A 19973-nucleotide genomic window follows, 5' to 3' on the forward strand; every position below is an offset into this window, starting at 1 on the left:
CTAATATACTGAACATCTTATTTGAAGTCAAGCTTTAAAGCAGTCTATTCCATATCTGGAAGAGTTCAGAAATATTCTTCTGTTTGTATTTGCACATATGTAACACAATGGAAAGTGTAAGAAGACAGCAGAGCAGCAAGATCCCAGGCTGCAGCAGGCAAGGATCCACTCAGAAGCAACAGCAGTAGGCACAGAAATTAGGCAAAGAAACAACTTACCTTCATAACACCTCAGATAAGCAGAGACCTCTAAAGAGATACCCTTGCCTCCACTGCCAGCCTTTAAATGAGGTCTGGGAAGGGGTGCATCCTGGCTCCACTCCTTCTGGTCTCTCAGGTGCATTGCATGAACCTGAGCTCCCTTGGGTTAAGCCCTGCCTTTCCACCAGGTGCTCAATCACTGGTTCAAGCCGTGACTTAGCATTTCCACTACCACATACCTCAAGAGTTTACAGTTTTACCTGAGAGGCATGTAGTCCTTTGTGCACATTTACTACAGCAGCAGTGTTTTCATTGCATCTGGTTCTAATATTGAGCATTAAAATACAAACTAAACAACTTTACTTGTTTCCAATTTAATTTTCTGAAGTTCTGAATTTGATTTCTCAATGTACTTCCTTGTACATTCCCACACATGAAACTTTCGCTATTCTTTGTTCATCCTATGACATCTGCGTGGCCCTTCTGGCTCAACACAGAATATTCCTTACTCAAATCACTTTTCCTTTTTTGGAATCAAATTTTCTTTTGCATCTTTTGTACTAACCTAAAATTGTACATAGTAACTGGACTATTAATGATTCTTTAAAGTTCTCAGGTTAGAGACAATTTATGTATTACTAAGCATTCCTGGCAGGAGTCTCTGCAGCTGCAGCCCAGTACAAATTCATAGGAATTTTTTTTTGCATTTCTAGGATGGAATAAAGCCTCATTTGTTTTCCTATAATGCAGAAATGCTTCGACAGTATTAAAATGAGAGGGAATTATGCAAAGACAGTGAGAATCTAAACTTCACTATGCTTGTATTCAATCTCATTATCGACCCACTAAACGAATCTGATAATATCTGCCTCATGTAAAAATATTTTACTGCATATGAAAATATTTTTTTGACGCTGTGGAGTTTTGCTAGGCTTAATTAATGTACTGTGAATTTCCAAGATAACAAGTGCCACACAAAAGTGAAAAATTATTTGCTAGATACTCACAGCAAGAACATTGTTATTATTATTATTATTAAAGATTTTATGAAACTGGGTTCTTCAGTATTTAAAATACACTGTGCTAAGCTGTGAGTATTCAAACTGATTTTTTTCTTAAAATATTTGCATAGCAGACAGTACTGAAAAGTACCATAGAGGTACATGGAACTAATCAAGAACAGCTGTAAAGATGAAAAATCTAATAGTTATAAGCATCAAAAAAATGATTACACCTTTTCCTTTTGGCTCACAGCAGCACTTTCTACTTAGACTTCTATCTCATTTCCTCTCTGATATGAATTCAAACGTAAGAATCAAATTCCCCTAAACTCCCTGAAAAATCTGTACAGATGTATTTGACATAAAAATGACCTACAGGTTCTTCAGAGCTGTATAATAATATCACAAAATGTAAAATGCAAAAATTAAGAGCCATAGTGAGGAGTCTAATAATATCACAGAGGAATTCTCTATATGAAGTGGAAACGTAAAAAAAATATATATATATTTGCTGAACTCTTTTATTTATCCTTTATTGCCTTTTCCACCTGAAAACTAATATACTGTTTGGCTGCAAGTCTTAACATTTTTCTTTGTCTCTTTTGGCACCATGATGTGTTTTCTATGATATGGGAAACATGAAATGCAAGACCCTCTTTCCAGCCCACCAGAATGATTCCTTCCCCTCCTTTCCATATTTGCATGTGTTACACAGCAATATGCAAAGGAAGTGCATGGATTCAGAACACTGATATCTTCTTCTGATTTAGGTTAAGATTTTTCTCACAGTAGATCATAAACTCCATTTTCTACATAAGGATACCCTACTGATGAATTAAGATCCTTCTGATAGAATTCCTCACACTTTGGGAAAGTCCTCTATTACACCACTTAAGAGAAATTTTGTGATATTATTTCACTATTGTTGAAAAGTTCAGATTACTTCCTCAGTGGGCTGTTGTGGTATCTTCAAATTAAAGATTTCCAATCTAAAAGGATAGATGGTAAAGGAGATTTTTAACACTTCAGACAATAGTTTTTATTTGCCTTCCGTGGAGATGAGATGTCTCTGGTTCGCCTAACCATTTCTTTCTCTAATGCTGAAAAATTCTGTAGCTGCTCTCATAAAGGGTAAATTTTGGGAAGCTTACTGCAGTAATTATTTCAGAAGTATCCTATAATAGAGCCACTATTCATTCAGAGCAAGGTGGGATTCACACATGCAAATGAATTTTGCGGCAATTCAGGTAATTAGAAGATGAAGAATAGTGAATAAATATGGGAAGATGTCGTCTGACAAAAGTCTACAATAACTAATTGACTTAATAGTCAAAGGAATGATGATTCAGAGTAAAAAGTATTCTGGAACTCTTTCATATCTGTGTACTGTTTCGATGATTGAATTCTAGCAAATGCTTTGAAATCTGAACTTAATAAACATACTCCAAAAAAAATTTATTACACATTTTTAGCAGTTAAGAAAACAGTTCAGTCATCACCATGTCATTATCTTAAAATAAACAGGAAATTATAACTTTACCTTCAATTTTGTCCGTGATTTTAGGGTTTTTTTTGTCTGAATCTTCCAGCAGTATTGAAATCTACAGAACAGAAAAGTCAGAAAGTTTAGAGTTTCAGAGAGAAACATAAGACTGAAAATTTGCCTGAATTCAGCTTGAAAATATCATAAATACTGACTTTTCTGCATAATTTATAGCTCTGGGATTTATCTATAAACTGTATTTTACAGCTACAGAAGTAAACAAAATGGAAATTCTAACACCCAGAGCTAAGAAGTCTTTACAGGTCTGCGTGAGATGATGTTACAAACTTAAGGCTTTTGTTTTTATTTAATCTTTAATATGAAATTAAGGAAATGAAAAAATAAGCCCAGTAATGAAGGAATGAGAAATAGATTTAAGATCAATACATTGAAAAGAATGTTTGCATTATATCAGCTTGAACTAAGTCTTGCCTACAATTAGTTTTTAAAAAGCATAGTAAATTACAGCTGAGATTATTCCGCTCTAGTTTTGGACTGGCGTCTATTAGCAGTTTAAACAAATCAGAGAACACTCTTTCAAAGAGAAAAATGAAAACAAACCATCCTGCCTCAAAATGTTAACCCTGAGACCTCTCCACAGTTTCAAAATTCTGTAATGAGCCTGTGTATCTCTGCAGTACTTTTCCAATTTGCATAGAAGATGAATTAAGGTTTCAAACTATGACTTGAATATGCATTGTGAAGATAAACTTCTATGGACAAGAGGGCTTTGGTCATTAGAATTCCAGAGAAGAAAAGATGACAATAAGAGAGCAATTTAGAGTATCAATGTAACAGTTGACTGTACAGATCTCTTGAAGTCAGGACTGAACAAGAAAAGAATTTGTTATATACAGTTCATCACATCCTCAAGGAAATAAATGCTGCTTCAGTTTCATAATCATTCCTTTACATGCACTAGATGAATCAGCCAACTGGTAAATGTGAGATGAACATGGGATGAATTGAGTACTACATTGTACGGAAAGGAGTGAAGAACATTAATATAATGTCGTACTGAATATTTTAAATACAAATATAAGAAACATGAAATTATTAGCATTTACTATAGGTAACAGATATTCCCTTCTGCTAATACTCTCTTCATTCCACTTAATAAATATGCAAAAATTATAGTAGAGAAAATGTATGAGTGAGAAGAACTGGATATTTTCATTTTTCTCCACACTGGAATGCTGTCATCCAACGTTTTTCTGTTAACTGAACGTTTTTACATTGATAGAACAAAGATTTTCTACATGAGTTCTCCATGCACAGACTAAGATTCTGATTTATCAAAGCATTTAGGTTAAAGCTTATCTCTAAAACTATGCCATGTATTATGGGACATGACAGGTATTCATAAGACAGTAAAAATGGAAATTATGTGATTTTAAGTATTATAGTAGCCAATTATGAACAGTGCTAAAAGCACTTAGGTGGGCTCACTTATTTCATATCACTCAAGCCATGTTTAACAGAATGTATAAGACTTTACACTCAACATATTTGTGTTTTTCAAGTCTGTTATTAACTATATTCTCTAAATTTTACCTTTTTTTTAAACAACTAGTCCAAAAACACAAGAAACGTTCATTTTTGCAATGGTAGGGTTTTTGTTGTTGTTGTTGTTTTTTGTCCATGGTTTTGGGACACTGTATAGATTTGTAGTCTTTTGATTTTTTGGAGATATTGAAAAAGGATTTTTTAGAACCTATTAACATCTGTCCTTACAAGTGATAACCGTGTCCGAGCATGCTACAACCATGTTTATTTGTAGTCTTACTACAGACAAAATAGGAAATTAAATTATATTTTCTTCAAAAATCAGCTATACGTTAAATCTGCTCTGATATGGGATAGATAAATGTTATATGGCATTTAGAATAGATAAACTCCAAGATTTTAAATAAATTTGTCATCTGTCTATGGAATCTATTCCAGAAGAGTGAGACAACAGATACTTAGTTAGCACTGGTAATCTATATTTTCACCACATCTTTAGCCATTTGAGATAAAATGGCTCAACTGCCTGCTTAAAATTATATTAGTAGAATTAAGGTGACAAGAAGCTACTAAAAAGGCTTGTTAGTTGTCCCTACTTATTCAAACTTATTGTTGAATATATTAAAAGACTTTACTCTGAACTAATGACTGATCAATTAAGTCAAGGAAGAAGCCATAAAAAAACATCAAGCTTGTCTGCAATAAATTAAGTTAAAGGCCTTAAGGCTTGACATCATATGTGTAATAGCCTTGGAATTTGCACCTGTGGTGCAGGTTTTCAAGGATAGAAAGCATTCATATACCTAAGTCACAGAATATAGAATGAAGCAATGCACACAAACAAGCAGATGACTTTCAGTAGCAATCCCCTATGCAGACTAAGGATTTCTCAGGATTGAAGACAACTTGTAGGAATAAATGAAAACAACTGCATCTGTCCACAGCTCTCCTTTGCCTCTGAGGAAGTATCCCATAGTGTTCTGTACTAACTGGAGTCTTTGATCAAGATTGAGCCTTTCGTGGTTCTTTTTACTTACTGCAGAAAAGTGATAAAAATATGTATAGTTAATGTCATGCTGTTGCTCCTGACTGACATTTTGCCAGTCTTCAAACCATTGTGGAAACTTGTAATGTTCCTAAAAGGTAAGTCTGGCATGACCAGTGGGGAGTGTGTTTTTCTGATAAAAGGAAACTGCAGGAGAGGTGTAGTCTCTTAAAGCGCTGCTTCTAATGTACAGATAACCTGATTAAATAAGTTAATCCAAGAGTTTTGGAAGAACAGTTTATCATGATATCCTGAGAAAGGGAATGTGTATGGATGTATAGTGTATGTGCTTTGATATGATCCAAGTGCCATTGGTTAGCTTAAGACAAACTGACATAGTATTAGGGAAAAAAAAAGGCAGGCAATCTGTAGCTTGGTAATAAGTGAATAGGGGGTAATGAACTTGTCTGAGGCTGTGGGTCACATAGCTATTGAAAGAGCTTTTTGCATTTAATTTTTGTTTTATTTCGGTGCTATAAATGCAATCCTTAGCTGAGCTCATATAGTAGCTCCAACATTTGAACTAAAAATTTTGGCTAAGTAACAGAAAGGAAATATTCACATTTAGGTGGACTTATTTTATGGATTTTGCAGACATTTATGTTGGTGAGAAAGTAATTTCTGTCTGGACACAATACATGAGAAACTATGTATTCCTTTCTATGGGACTGAAAGGAGCTCCTGAATAAATTTCTAGGTCATCCTTTTATGGGCTTTGAGACAGACTTAATACAACTAAACCATGTCATGACTGAAGTCTATTTCTCAAATTTGTCTTTTAAAATCTCTTTGAGGTATGGGCTACAGTGTTTTGATAGGTTTCAGCATAAGCATAGCAATGTATAACAGAAATGCTTTTCTCACATCTAATCTAAATGTTACTTTTTATAAATGAAATCAACTTGTATTTTGCTGTACTCTAGTTTGAAAATAGCTGATTAATGTTCTCTTCATAAAAAAAGCTTTTAACATTAAATTCAAGAAACAGACAAAGGCAGTAGGATTTAAAGCATAGAACAGCTCCCATTCAAGAAGAAAGTGAGTTAGTTAAGAGTCACTAATATTTGGGGAAGACGCTCTGACACTGAACAATGCTCTTTATGGAGATCAGAGGAAGACTTGTTCTCTGCTTTCACACTGATGCTGTAGAATAGTCTTTCTCAATCTCATGGGCTGGAGGCAGCTGCTCACTGAAACTCAAGCTTGCTCTCAAATAAATCTATTTTGTGGATTAACAAAGAATAAATATTTTCATTTACTGTCAGGAGAAGTCTGTTTTGATTTGTAATTGAGACATTTTCAGTTGGTCTTTCAAGAAGATAGGACAATCAGTTTTGAAAAGCAATAAGAAATCATAGCTTATTTGACTCGCTCATAAAAGTGGAGATTACAGGTCTGCCTATATCCCTTCAGTTTCAAATGGTTTCTAAACCATCAGTTGAGACCTTATTCTTCACAAATGTATGAAGAGTTGTATTTAAATTTGTTTTAGCTTTCCTAGAATTAGCAATAAGTAAGATCAGTCCATGATCATCAAGTATTCCCTTAGAAGTTAAATCACCTTAAAACACATGAAATATTTTATCTTCAGAAAGAGCTCCAAGAAAGGAAGATGTTTTATATGAAATCAAGAATAGCTCTTTAGGAAATCCTAAAACAATCACATATTTAAAATTTCCTCTATACAGAGAAAAAATGCAGTATAATACAGGACTTCACCTGTTAACAGACATGACTGAGTCTGAAAACAAAATTTTTAGAACTTGAAATTTACTGTTTGTACACAAAATCAGAATTGTGATCTGTATGATCACAGTGTTTTACCACATGATGTATCTACTTTATTTTATTTGAACCAATGAATTATCACAACTCTTGTAGTGAACACAATCTTACTTCATCTAAAAAGCTAATTAGGTGACAATCTCACTCCATCTTAATACTAGGGAAAAAATCATTTTATGGAACTCAACATTTATTAAAATTAGCCGTTCCTTTGACTAAAGAAAAATAACAAATAAATTCCAGAAACTCAGACAGCCTGATTATTTATGTGTTGTTAATATTCTTGCTTCCACTCCCCTCCAACTTCTCCCTCCTCAGAACAAGAACTCAGCAACATCCAGAACTGAACATCTAAGGGTTAATTTCAGAAGAATGCAATAGTTGCTCAAACTTGGTATTTTTCTATCAGCTCCATCTGCAGAGATCTTTCTGGTTTCTCAAAGCAAGCTATGGTGGAAGAACAACCTTCTCAAGTGAACACCTATGTTTGTTACTAGCCTTAGAGATTCTTGCTATCAAGATCTGGTTGAGTCAAGTCACTGTTTTTGCACCTGAATCATAACTAATCTGTGGACACATTTCATAGGCTTATCTCAATAATGGAGTGTTTGAAGCATTCTGAGGGGTTGATCTTCCTTTCTCTGAATTACAGATCATATTCACAGCTTTCAACTCAACGTTCTATTAATCATTTTATGCATAAGCTCCAAGAAAAAGAAATTATTTTGGCAATAGTTTGTCCTTGAGTCAGCATTGCATAGATTTTTTTTTTTTTCATTTGAGTGGATAAAGATTATATTGAAATACACAAACAATGAGATTTCTAGTGTTTTATGCTTTTCACTTAAAGCTTAGTAACTTAGCTTGGCATGGACTGTCTGGTGAGACCTCAGTGGCAAATCAAGGGTCAGCTCTGCTCCAATCTCTCCTGTATAAAGTCAGATGAATTCTCATCCCATCTTCCCCAACCTAGCACTTAAATTTGCTTATTTTATAAGCTAATCCATACTTTTGTGAAGAACTAAATCCACTGTGTGGCTTTTAGTAATAAAAAGATTGGAGTCAGCTAAGAGGAAAAGAAATGGGAAAAACAGAGGCAAAATGTCCATCTTTCTTTACACAGCCTTCTGCTAGTAACATGTTTTCATAAACTGATTAACCACAAATTGTTAATGTCAGTCTCACTGATTTAGCATGTATTTCCTTTTTTGAAAACTGTCCCCCAAGCATTCTAGCAGTGTTTTTAATAACCATTAGCATAGTTGTATTGGCACCTGGCTGTATAGATAACTTACTGTAGTGCTGACACAATGGCATGATACATTTGTGCATCGCATAATCTTGATGGCCCACAAACAGTACTTTTGGATGAGAAGATTATAAATGAATCACAGTTTTAAGTTATAATTCTTTACATTGCTCTTAATGCTTAGTTCTCACAATATGCCATCTAAAAGGAATCAAGTTCCATTTGGTGTGATTGAAACAGGCGCAGAATGTGTTATGCCAGGAAAGCAGATGCACAGAAGAGTTAATATAGCAAAACAAACAACTTTTTTTTTTTTATCACATCAGAATGTTACTATTTCTAATTTTACTGTTTCTATTTTTTAAATTATGTTCATGTATACAAGCACTATAGAAACATTAGCTAAATTCTTAGCAGCACTGAAATATTATTTGAATTCTGTCTGAAGACTTAACTTCACTCTGTTTAAGTATTCATACAAACGAAGGTGCTCTTACAATACCCAGAGCTTTACTGAAGATGGATCTGTCCTATTCCTCATGTACATAGGATGTCTTACACTAGAAAGATTCTTAAACATGAAATAGGAGAGACAGTCAGAACTTCATAATGTTTTTGGCCAGAAAGTGAGATTTTAATGAAAATCTTTAAGAATCTATTAAATGTTGGAAATTGTGACCAAAAAATGTTTACAAAACTTGAGTGACTCAAAAACAGGTTTTCTGTTTTGTTTTGTTTTTGGCAGTAACTTTTATTTATCTCTAATACCTCTTCCCAAGCTTGTCTTTTTACCTTCTGCTGCTCTGTATATTCTGAATGCCCAAGGGAATATAGTTCAGTTTAGTCATTTATCTATTTACACCTGAGATAGGACATTCTGTATATTTTCAGCAGATCAAAACCAGATGATTTTTGCATCAGAAATTTTAATAAGGTCTTTTCAGCATGAGGCATATAGAATATTGTTTTTCTCCATTTCCTCCTCTAATTTCACACTGCTAATCACCTCAGCCTCTGTGAAGCTTGTATGTTCCTCCCCTGCTGCAAAGTGAAAGTGGTGCTGTAAAATAGATTTCTATACGCAGGCCCTGTCCATTTTATTTAGGTACAACTTGGTCACACATCTACCAAAATTTAAAAGCCCTTGTCTCCCATGGGAGTCAGATGGGTCACTTCAGCTGTGCAAAGAATATCCTAGAAAGGTTAAAACTGAGTGTAACTTTGCAGCATAGAGAATCTGAATGAACACCGAAGAGTAAAATTAAAAATACCTTGTGTGATACAGAGCAACTGTCTTTCAAGGAATATCATTTGCATCTCTGCTTAACTCCCCAGGTAAACTCAGTGGTAGCAAAAACATAGCAAAAGCTGTACCTGCTAATAGCCCAGGAAGCTTTGAAGAAGTGGTGCACAGGCCAAATCTCTAGCTTGCTTTAATGGCTTGTTCCACTATTTCATTTCTAGGAAGACCATCACTATTGCTGATAAACAGAACATCCTGCCTCAGTACCACTGTCTCCAATTCTGCTTAACAATTTCAAACCTTAAACTGAGTTTGCAAAGTATTCTAGTGAGGAAGAGAAAAATGATACAATGTTTAAAGTTCTTCTGCGGTTGGCTTAAAAGACTATGAATCAAAATACTCAAAACCAGCTGTCAGACATGCCAGACATAATGTAACATTAATTGGAAACAAGTTATAGATGAGTCTGGTTGTGTCTGTCCAAGTCACTGTTTTGTAGCAAAAAGACACAACATCTGGGAATCATCTGTAAACTTTAAAAAAGCAGCTATTACTGGGTACTATAGTTTCCACAGTGGATTAAAAGTAGGTTAATACAAAGAATCTTACATACTTTCTTGACTCTTGCAGGTGAATTTAATTTATGAACATACAACACACCTGAATAAACACGCTGGTGCACTACCAATTCCATGAAAATCTCGTTGCTGTGGCCACTGAAGATTACATACAGAGGCGATATTATTCCCCCAGTGACTATTTAAATGCATATTAGCTTTTTCTTTCAAGTTAGCAACAAAGAGGCAGGAATGAAGCTACTGAAAACATGGAATGGAAAAAATGAATGACTTTAAATAAGCAAGGTTTATTGGATAGTTCATCAACTGATTTTTTCAGGTTTTGTACTACATAAATAGGTATGTGTAAATATACATATGCATTCCAATTTGTATATACAAACTGTCTATGAATATGCACAAAATATTCAAATATAAGTCTTTGTTTATATCTATATCTATATGTAAGCAAATATATACACCAATATGAAACATAAATACACACTTATTTCCATCTTGTTTTATAGAACAGATGCTCCAAGGAATAAGCACCAGATGTTCAAGGAGATCATATATTTATATTTTAGCACTATAAAGCTATTCAAATAAAGCTTTTACAGTTAACTATTGTACTTTTTAACCATTTTTCAACATTTGGCCTAGACATATATTCTCTCCTCTGTCCTGCAGTGGCAAATTCCTTTGATTCCAGGTACAGGTCTGTTATGACTTTGGTCTTATCTGTGCTCATTTTCAGAGCAATTCTGAAGCTTTCTCATGGAAATATCTTAATTGTGATCTTCCCTACCCTCTCAGACATCAGAACAGTACTGCTTTCAGAGCTCATATATAACATTTCTCCATGGGCTTTGAGAATTCTCAAAATTTTATTTTCATTTAAACTAATGTTAATTCTACTGCTTTTGAAGAGGCTTGGAGACTAAAGCTTTCCCAAATGCAAGAGCAACTGTTTGTGTAGAGTGAGACAACTGTCAAGGGAATTTCTATCTGAGGGCAAAATTTTGTAGCACATAGCTAATATTCTCTTTTGGAATGTTGAAGGAATGACAAATAGGGAATTTTGTATCATTTCAGTTGAAGACTATTACAAATATCTTTTTCTTATGCTTCATATCAAAACTATCAAATGATGGGGTTTTTTTGTGTGTTACTCTGCAGCTGTAAGGGTAAATAGGTAAACTTGCTCTTGGGCAATTCTTTGGTTTTCCACTGAGACTTCTAACAGAACCTGTACTATATTTGCTGCAGATCTCCCTCATCTAGAAAGTGCTCTGACATTGACTTAGTTTCTGCAAGGCCATAAGAACAGACTTCCGCGAAGTAGAGAAGTCAATATCAATTTGTGATACTTGTGGTTAGGTTCATTGATTTAAATGGAAGAGAGGGAGGATAAAAATAAAAAAGAATTTGAAATCATTTAATGCTCTAAGAACAACTCTGGTGAAATTAATGTACTTAAGTCTCAGAGTTGAATAAATGACATTCCTGTCATTTTAGAAATTATGGTCATTTTTAACTTTGGGGAGTAATATTCTGGAAGAATGAAGACTTCTGCTTGCCTGCGAGTACAGAAGCACTACGACTTCAGCAGAGCTGGATAACTCATTACCTAACTCATACTCAAATCAAATTCAGACTAACAAGGTACACCCTGCCCTGTACCTAAGCCTGCACAGTTGTAATGGTCTGATTCACATAAAAACAGAAACAACGTGAACTTTAGAGTCAACTTGTTTTAGTAATCATTAGTTTCTTAGAAATGGCTTCATTACAACATTATTTAGTTATATCTATTGTACAATGAAAAATAAAGCTTCCAAGCCAGTTTTCTGTGACTTGCTTTACTGAAAGTTACACATCAAGTACTGTTACCATATAACAGAATGAACAGCATCTTATCATGAGAAATCATAGAATCCTTAGTTGGAAGGAACCTCTGAAGGGCATCTAGTCCCAAGTCCCCTGCAACGAACAGGGACACCACAGCTAGATCAGGTTACCCAGAGCCTTTATCCAGCCTTGCCTTGAAAGTCTCCAGAGACAGGGCATCAATCACAACACGAGGCAACCTCACCAACCTCACTGTAAAATATTTTTTTCCTTACATCTAACCTAAACGTACCCTCCTTGAGCTTGAAGCTATTTCCCCTTGTTTTATCACCACAGATCCTGCTAAAGAGTCTGTCTCCTTCTTTCCTGTACCTTCCCTTTAGATCACAGAATGTCAGGAATTGGAAGTGACATCAAAAGATCACCTAGTCCAATAGATACTGAAAGACAGCTGTCAGGTCACCTCATAGCCGTCTATTCTCCAGGCTGAACAGCCCCAGCTTTCTCAGCTTGTCCTCATAGGAGAGGTGCTCCATTCCATGGATCATTTTTGTGTCCCTTCTCTGGATCTGCTCCAGCAGGTCTACATCTCTCCGGCACTGAGTACTCCACATCTGGATGCAGTACTCCAGGTGAGGCCTCACCAGTGCAGAGTAGAGGGGCAGGATCACTTCCCTCAACCTGCTGGTCACGTATCTTTTGATGCAGCCCAGAATATGGTTGGCTTTGTGGGCTGCAAGGGCACATTACTGACTCAGGTCCAGCTTTCCATCCACCACTACACCGAAGTCTTCTTTGGCAGGGCTGCGCTCAATCCTTTCATTCCCCAGTTTATACTGGTAATGGGGGTTGCCTCAATTGGCATCCCATCCCTCTAGTGTGTTGACCACACCCCACAGCTTGGTGTCATCAGCAAACTTGCTGAGAGTACGCTCAAGCCCACTGATGAAGATATTAAAGAGTATCGGCCCCAGCACCAACCCCTGGGGGACACCACTCATCACCAATCTCCATCCAGACACTGAGCCATTGACCACCACTCTCTGGATTTGATCCTGCAGCCAGTTCTTTGCCCATCGAACAGTCCAGCCATCAAATCCATATCTTTCCAATTTGTAGAGAAAGATGTTGTGGGATACTTTGTCAAAGGCCTTACTGAAGTTGAGATAGACGACATTAGTGGCTCTCCCCTTGTCCGCTGATACAGGGACACAATCATAGTAGGCCACTAGGTCCGTCCAAAAGGATTTGCCTTTGGTGAAGCCATGATGGTTCTCCTGTATCACCTCCCCGCCTTCCATGTGCCTCAATACAGCTTCCGGGAGGATCTGTTCCGTGATCTTCCCCAGCACAGAGGTGAGACTGACAGGTTGGAAGTTCCTGGGGTCTTCTCTTTTACCCTTTTTAAAAATGGGTATGATGTTTCCTTTTTTCCAGTCACCAAGGACTTCACCTGATTGCCACGACTTTTTAAATATCATAGAGAGTGGCTTGGCAACATCAGCCAATTCCCCTAGGACTCTGGGATGCATCTCATTGGGACCCATAGATTTGTGGATGTTCAGGTTCCTCAGGTGGTCATGAACCTGATCTTCACTTACAGTGGGAGGGACGTTGCTTCCCTGATCCCCTCCTACCAAACCAAATGTTTGAGGGCTGTGTGGCAAGCAGTTATCAGGGGAGATGGAGGCAAAAAAAGTTAAGCACCTCAGCCTTCTCCTTGTCTGTTGTTACCAGCCTGCCTGCGTCACTCACTGGTGGGGGGGGGGGGGAGTACGCCCTCCTGCACTTTCCTTTTCTGGTTAAGATACCTTGTAGAAGCCTTTCTCATTCTTTTTGGCATCCCTAGCCAAGTTCAGTTTAAGCTGGGCCTTGGTTTTCTTGACCCCATCCCTACACAGTCTAGCAGCCTCCTTATACTCTTCCCACGATACCTGTCCTTGTTTCCACTGCCTGTGCATTCTCTTACTCTTCAGTTTGACCAGTAGGCTCTGGTTCAGCCACACTGGTCTCTTTCCTTCCTTTCCTGACTTTCTACACCTGAGGATGGAGAGTTCTTGCACCCTGAAGAAGGCCTCCTTGAAGATTTGCCAGCTCTGCTCCACACCCTTGCCCATGAGGACAGTTTCCCAGGGTGTTTTGCTGGTTAACACCCTGAAGTGCTGGAAATGATCTTCCTTAAAATTTAGCTTCTTGGTTTTACTCTTCACCTGTCTCATGTCCCTCTGAAGTGTGAACTCAACCATAGCATGGTCACTGCAGCCCAGGCAGCCCATCCAATCCTGATGTCACCCATCAGTTCACTTACACTGGTGAGAAATGCGTGCAGTATTGCACCCCCCCTGGTGGGGCAATCAATTACTTGACTCAGGAAGCTATCCTCAGTGCACTACAGGAGCCTCCTGGATTGCCTGCAGCTCACTGTGCTACTTTTCCAGCAGATGTCCGTGTGGTTAAAGACCCCAGCAGGATGAGTGCTTGCAATCGTGATGCCTCCTGTAGCTGGAGGCAGAAAGCTTCATTGACAGGTTCTTACTGATCTGGTGGCCTGTAGCAGACACCAATCACAAGGCTCCCTTAGCTGCCTTGGTCTCTAACTGTCACCCATAGGCTTTCAACTTGCCCAAGACTGCTCTTCAGGGACAGCTCTTCACATTCTATTCCTTTCCTGGTGTAGATAGCAACACCTCCACCTCTCCTTCCTCGAAATGAACAACATTAGTTCACATGATATTAATTGTATTTTACTTTACGTTTAAAATAATTTTCTTTGTTGTTGCTTTCAATTTGAAAATGACAAATCACATGGAGTCTTAAAGTCTGCCGAAGAAACATTTCTGACACTCCTCACTTGAGGCAAAACCAGTATATTCTGTGTGAAATTGTTCTGAGACAGTTGAAAGTGATTATAGGATTTTAGGAATTCCTTTCAGAAAGAAAGACATCCCACTGTTAGTACAGTGTACAAAATAACTACAGAGGTAAACATTTTCCTTTAGGAAATCTTGGAGTCTTAAGGAAAATGAGAGGTCATTTATTTGCCATTCCACATACAAAAGTAAGAAATGAGAGTGGCAGGATCAACAAAGAAGGGACCACAGAATTTGAAGTCTGGAAAGTATATGATGTAGAGTTTGGGTTAATTCTATTTGTTGTTACAACTGCTTTTCAAAATTAGATTCACATTATGTTATTTTCTGTGTTTTGAACAATTTCTCATTAAGACACGCAGCCATTAAATAGGCGAGAATAAGGAACGTGGTAAATGTAAAAGGTCATTCTGTTCAACACTCCGATAGTTTAAAAGTAATTTTGAGAAACCTAAGTCCGCAAAAGCTGTATTTTAGATTGTTTTTGTACTCTCCATTGCACTTAGCCAGTGATACCACACTGATCTTATAGGATCATAGAATTGCTCAGGTTGGAAAAGACATTCAAGATCATCAAGTCCAACTGCAACCTAACCATACTACCCTAACTCTAACAACTCACCATTAAATCATGTCCCTGAGCACCACATCCAGATAGTTTTTAAACACATTCAGGAATGGTGACTCAACCACCTGCATGTGGAGCCTGTTCTAGTGCTTGACAACACTTTCTGCAAATAATTTTTTCCTCATATCCAACCTAAATCTTCCCTGACACAACCTGAGGCCATTTCCCCTTGTTCTGTCACCAATGACTCAACTAGAACCTAGAAAACTCCTGTGCACTGCTCCCAGTTACTCTGCGGGATGCAACTGAGCAAATCACGAGCATTTTTGATATGTGCTTCAGCTTCCCAGTAGTAGTAAAAAAAAATAAAAATCTAAACTCTGGATAAACAGAATATGAATGATAATTAGAGCATCAATTAAACTAAAAATGGGAAAGGCTGCTTTGCACGCCAATCCATACCCTAATACTGTTAAAAATATAACAAACAAACTTTAAAAGTAAGATTTAGAAAATAAAATCCTTACTCTCAACAGAGTGATTACTTAAACAGGAGAGATTTTCAACAGGATGTTGACAGAATCTCAAATTTTAGATGAAAATGAAAAGGACTGTGAAAATGGAGAGGTTATGAGCCAAGCATGCATTAGAAATAGAAGATCAAAACTAACTCAACGTCACGTTCAGCCAAGGTCAGCCTACCTACAAAAACAGATGTTTCAGTATATCTTAGGATATACTTATACCTTCAAAAATGAAGGTTGATGTAGCAATATTTACATTTAATGAAAGACACTTAGCTTTATTCCCATAAAAATAAAATGGCTTTTGTCAGTAACATTTTAATAGTACGGATTATTAAAATAGAAAAATACACTACGCATAGCTGGTCTGTGGAACTCTACCACAAAATGGGATTCAGAGTAATAGTTAAAATGTACAGAAATGAAGAAGAAAATCATAAGGGAATACCAGCATTTCAAGAAATGTAGGGAATTTTACCCACTGCTTAACACTGAATTCCTTGACCCTTGCTCTTCAGAATCAGATATCTGTGCTACATAGTTTTACTGGATCAGAAGCAGTGTAAGTTTTAAATATTTGCTGTTCCCCATTGGATTTGGGTTATGATAATAAAAGAAATCGTACAATTATGTGGGAAGTCAGTGCACCATGGATAAAGGTCATAAAAGCATGAAGGCTGATGTTACTGCATAGGGGGGAAACAGCTTGATCTACAGTAAAAAAAATAACATCCTTGTATATTATAAAAACTGCATGGGAGATTGTAAACTAATGAAATAGAACTTCAATCAAATATTAAATGTTCCTTTCAATCACTATAAATTTAGTATTTGAGCACTGGCTTTGTCTTTGTTTGAATTTAGATCTATTTAAAAGAATCACAATGAATATTATCAGGTTACTTTTCAGAGTAGCTTTAAAAAAAATTCAGAAAAACAAAAGAAAAAATATCCAGCTGAGCTGCAGAAAAATATAATATCAAAAAAGCAGCAGCCTATTCACATTGTAACTAGTTTGATTCTCACTTTTAATGGGTACAGCAAGCCACACTGCATACTCTAAAAAATTGATTACAAAATGACTCTCAGTGTGCTTGCTTCTGTTTAGAAAACTATTTTCAATGTCATAGTGAAAATAGATTGGTCCCATTTACATATGATAAAATAAGGCACGAATAGGGTGTGAGCTGGGTCCTGTATTCTATAATGCATAAGAATGAGACAGAATAATACAAACATTAAAATGTTCTTCATGTTCTCCTTGTGTGCTCTGATCAGGGCCAACTGAAGATTTAGGCATTAAAATCCTATTATGAGAAAAGAATTTAGAATTTTAGCTCCCATTTTCTTTACACAAATCAATAAAAAATGACTAGGCTTGATTGCTACATGGAAATTCTTGGAATTAAAAATGAATTTCATCAAACATGCAACCATTCAGAGAATGGCAATGTCAAGGTCAGAATGGAAACAAACTGAGCATGTAGCAGCAGATTGTCAGTCACAACATCACTCAACAGGATATATATTTGGCTACCATATCAGAGAAAAAAGGTAGGACTTTGTAGTGATGTATGTGTTCCTTCTAACCACAGAATATCTATTATCAAAACCACTCTTATTAATGAAAATTAATGGGATAAATGCTCTAAAAAGAATGCAACACAAAATAAAACAGGTTCATCACTTTGTTTATACTTCATCCTTGTTAGCGTTCTCTGTTTCTTACCCCAAGCAATCTTTTCTCATTTCTTTGGATTTTGCTTTTCCTGTGAATTCTGATATATTTTTTTAGAAGAACTAAAGTGGCAGCTGCACTATAGTGAGAAGGAACAGTACATTTAAAATAAATACCTTATTTAAACTACTCTTGAGTTCAAAATTAAAACCCACTGTGATGTGATTGTATTTATAGCAGATTTTTTTTTTTTTTTTTTTAAGATAAAAGTTGACATTTCATTGTTGGTTTGCTTTAATATTGAGTGCAAAGGTTTTCACAGTGCTGGTACACTTTCTTGCACGGCACTGATGTGTCAAAGTCTACAAATATATCTTTATCTCTATATGTATTATAAAGTTATGCTACATGTGTCTCTTAAAACAAACAAAGAAAGAAACAAACAAGAACATTTAATACCTTACTTTAGCAGTGGACACCCTGGCTGGTCTGGAGAACTACATTACCTTTCAAGCAACAAGAAGTGCTGCATTTTTGTCTTTTCACTATGAAAGAAAGATCAGCACAAGATACAAGATGCAAGAAACAGATTCACTACAAACACCCAACTGTAGCATGCTGATGGCACATGATGTAATGTGATGGGGAATAACATTTAGTGGCTCTTGAAAAGAATCTGATCCTATTAACTATTACCAACTGCTTAGCCTGAAACCTGCTTCCTGCATGTTCTTTAAGAAAAGAGGACCTTCAGGATCAGACCTATGACAGATGAACTATTCTGATATACTACAAGAAATACACAGGTTAAATCACCTTTGCTTTTCGGGAAACACTTGAATATAAAGTGGTCCTTATGAAAGTAACATTTTTTATATGTCTTATGCTCCAGTTGTTAAAAGCAAAAACACATCTCCAGAAGGTCCCTCTGTCTCAAAGGAAGCTTCTCCCAGTCCTTAGTATAATGAGATTGTAGCAGTACTAAACACAGTTTTCCAGAATTTGAAGATAAAAATATCATGCCAAAAGATTAAACTAATGGGAAGAAGTGGTCAGAATTAATTTGCAAAGTTGTTGTATTTCCTCTTCTGTAAAATGAAGTTTGTTGCAGATTGTACAACAACAGTTATTTTTTTTTCCAATTATCTGCTAATATTTGCATAAACGGGAGATATATGGAGAAACAGCCCCAGTCTCAAAATGAAATTTTACATGGGAGAAGCTTCCCTAGAAGTTAGCATGTTACAGCACAGACAGAAATCTCCTGTGATTAGGAGCTTCTCTCCAAATGAACAGTCTCTGTCTTGTGGTCTGTATAGGTCCTGTTGCAATATGCCTTAAAAAAATGCATTAAACAGAAGTACCAGGACTGCTTTTTCTGCCCAATAAACAAGACAGTAACAGTGTCCAGAAAGCTCTTAATCTCCAGCAACATTTTTGCCAGATATTTCATGGAAACATTTTCCAGTCTATTACCTACAGGAAAACATTGACAGCAAGCATGGTAACTTCCAGTTTGACTAAAAACTAACCACATAGGCATTTAAGCTGTCCTCCCTTTCCCCTGCTGGGGCTTTAAAGCTGAGCCAATTTCCATGTGCACCCATTAATTAAGTGAAGACTTCTGCTGGTCTTGAGCAGATCTCTTCTCTGTCTAGGCTGGCAAATTTCCAGTAGTGTACAGGAAGCTATCTACATTTATGTATAAATATAGATATTTAAGGGGATTTCATTTAGTCTCTGCTTTTAAACTATGGCAAGTTCTTTTATGTATACTGATGTTTATACATCACATTGCAGGTGTGTTGTTTGCAGATAGCACAGAGGAGAAATACATATATAAGCAGGGAGAAAAATATTTACTCACAGTTTCAGTGATAAAAGTTAAAACATCTCTTCCTAGTGTCAAATTGTTATTTTAAATTATCTGATACGTTTGATTACATACTAATATTCTACATGCAGTAATGCGAATGCCTGTGCTGAGAATAAAATAAGGGCATGGTTTTACTTAATATGATTCAACACTGAAAATGTAGTTTCAGTATTAGTGTACAGTATTAATAACAATATATTACTGATAATCCTTGGCTATATGACAAGGAGAAAAATGGACTGAATACTTGGGACTGGAAAAAAAAATAATGTTGACAAAAAATGAATAGTTTTCCATTCTGCTATTGTATGTCACCTGACTAAATCAAAATAGTTTTAAACAAAAAGAGATGCTAAAATTCTGGTCTCTACCAGAAATTCTTTTGAATTTCTTGGGCTTACAAGAATCAGTTCTGGAGTAAAACAAAAAAATCTTTTCACACTTTTGTATATTTTTTTTCCCATCAAAATGTAGTAT

General features: G+C 36.2%; 1 long non-coding RNA gene across 1 annotated transcript in view; it reads right to left on the minus strand.

The window, feature by feature from the left end:
• The window catches only part of LOC110401726, a 179642-nt gene continuing 162406 nt past the window's right edge, over nucleotides 2738–19973 (minus strand). The window contains exon 3 of the long non-coding RNA XR_002440560.1: nucleotides 2738–2802. This is a non-coding gene — a long non-coding RNA (uncharacterized LOC110401726). The remainder of the gene's footprint in view (nucleotides 2803–19973) is intronic.

Source organism: Numida meleagris, chromosome 6, assembly GCF_002078875.1.
Source record: "Numida meleagris isolate 19003 breed g44 Domestic line chromosome 6, NumMel1.0, whole genome shotgun sequence".
In the NCBI taxonomy this organism is placed as follows: Eukaryota; Metazoa; Chordata; class Aves; order Galliformes; family Numididae; genus Numida; species Numida meleagris.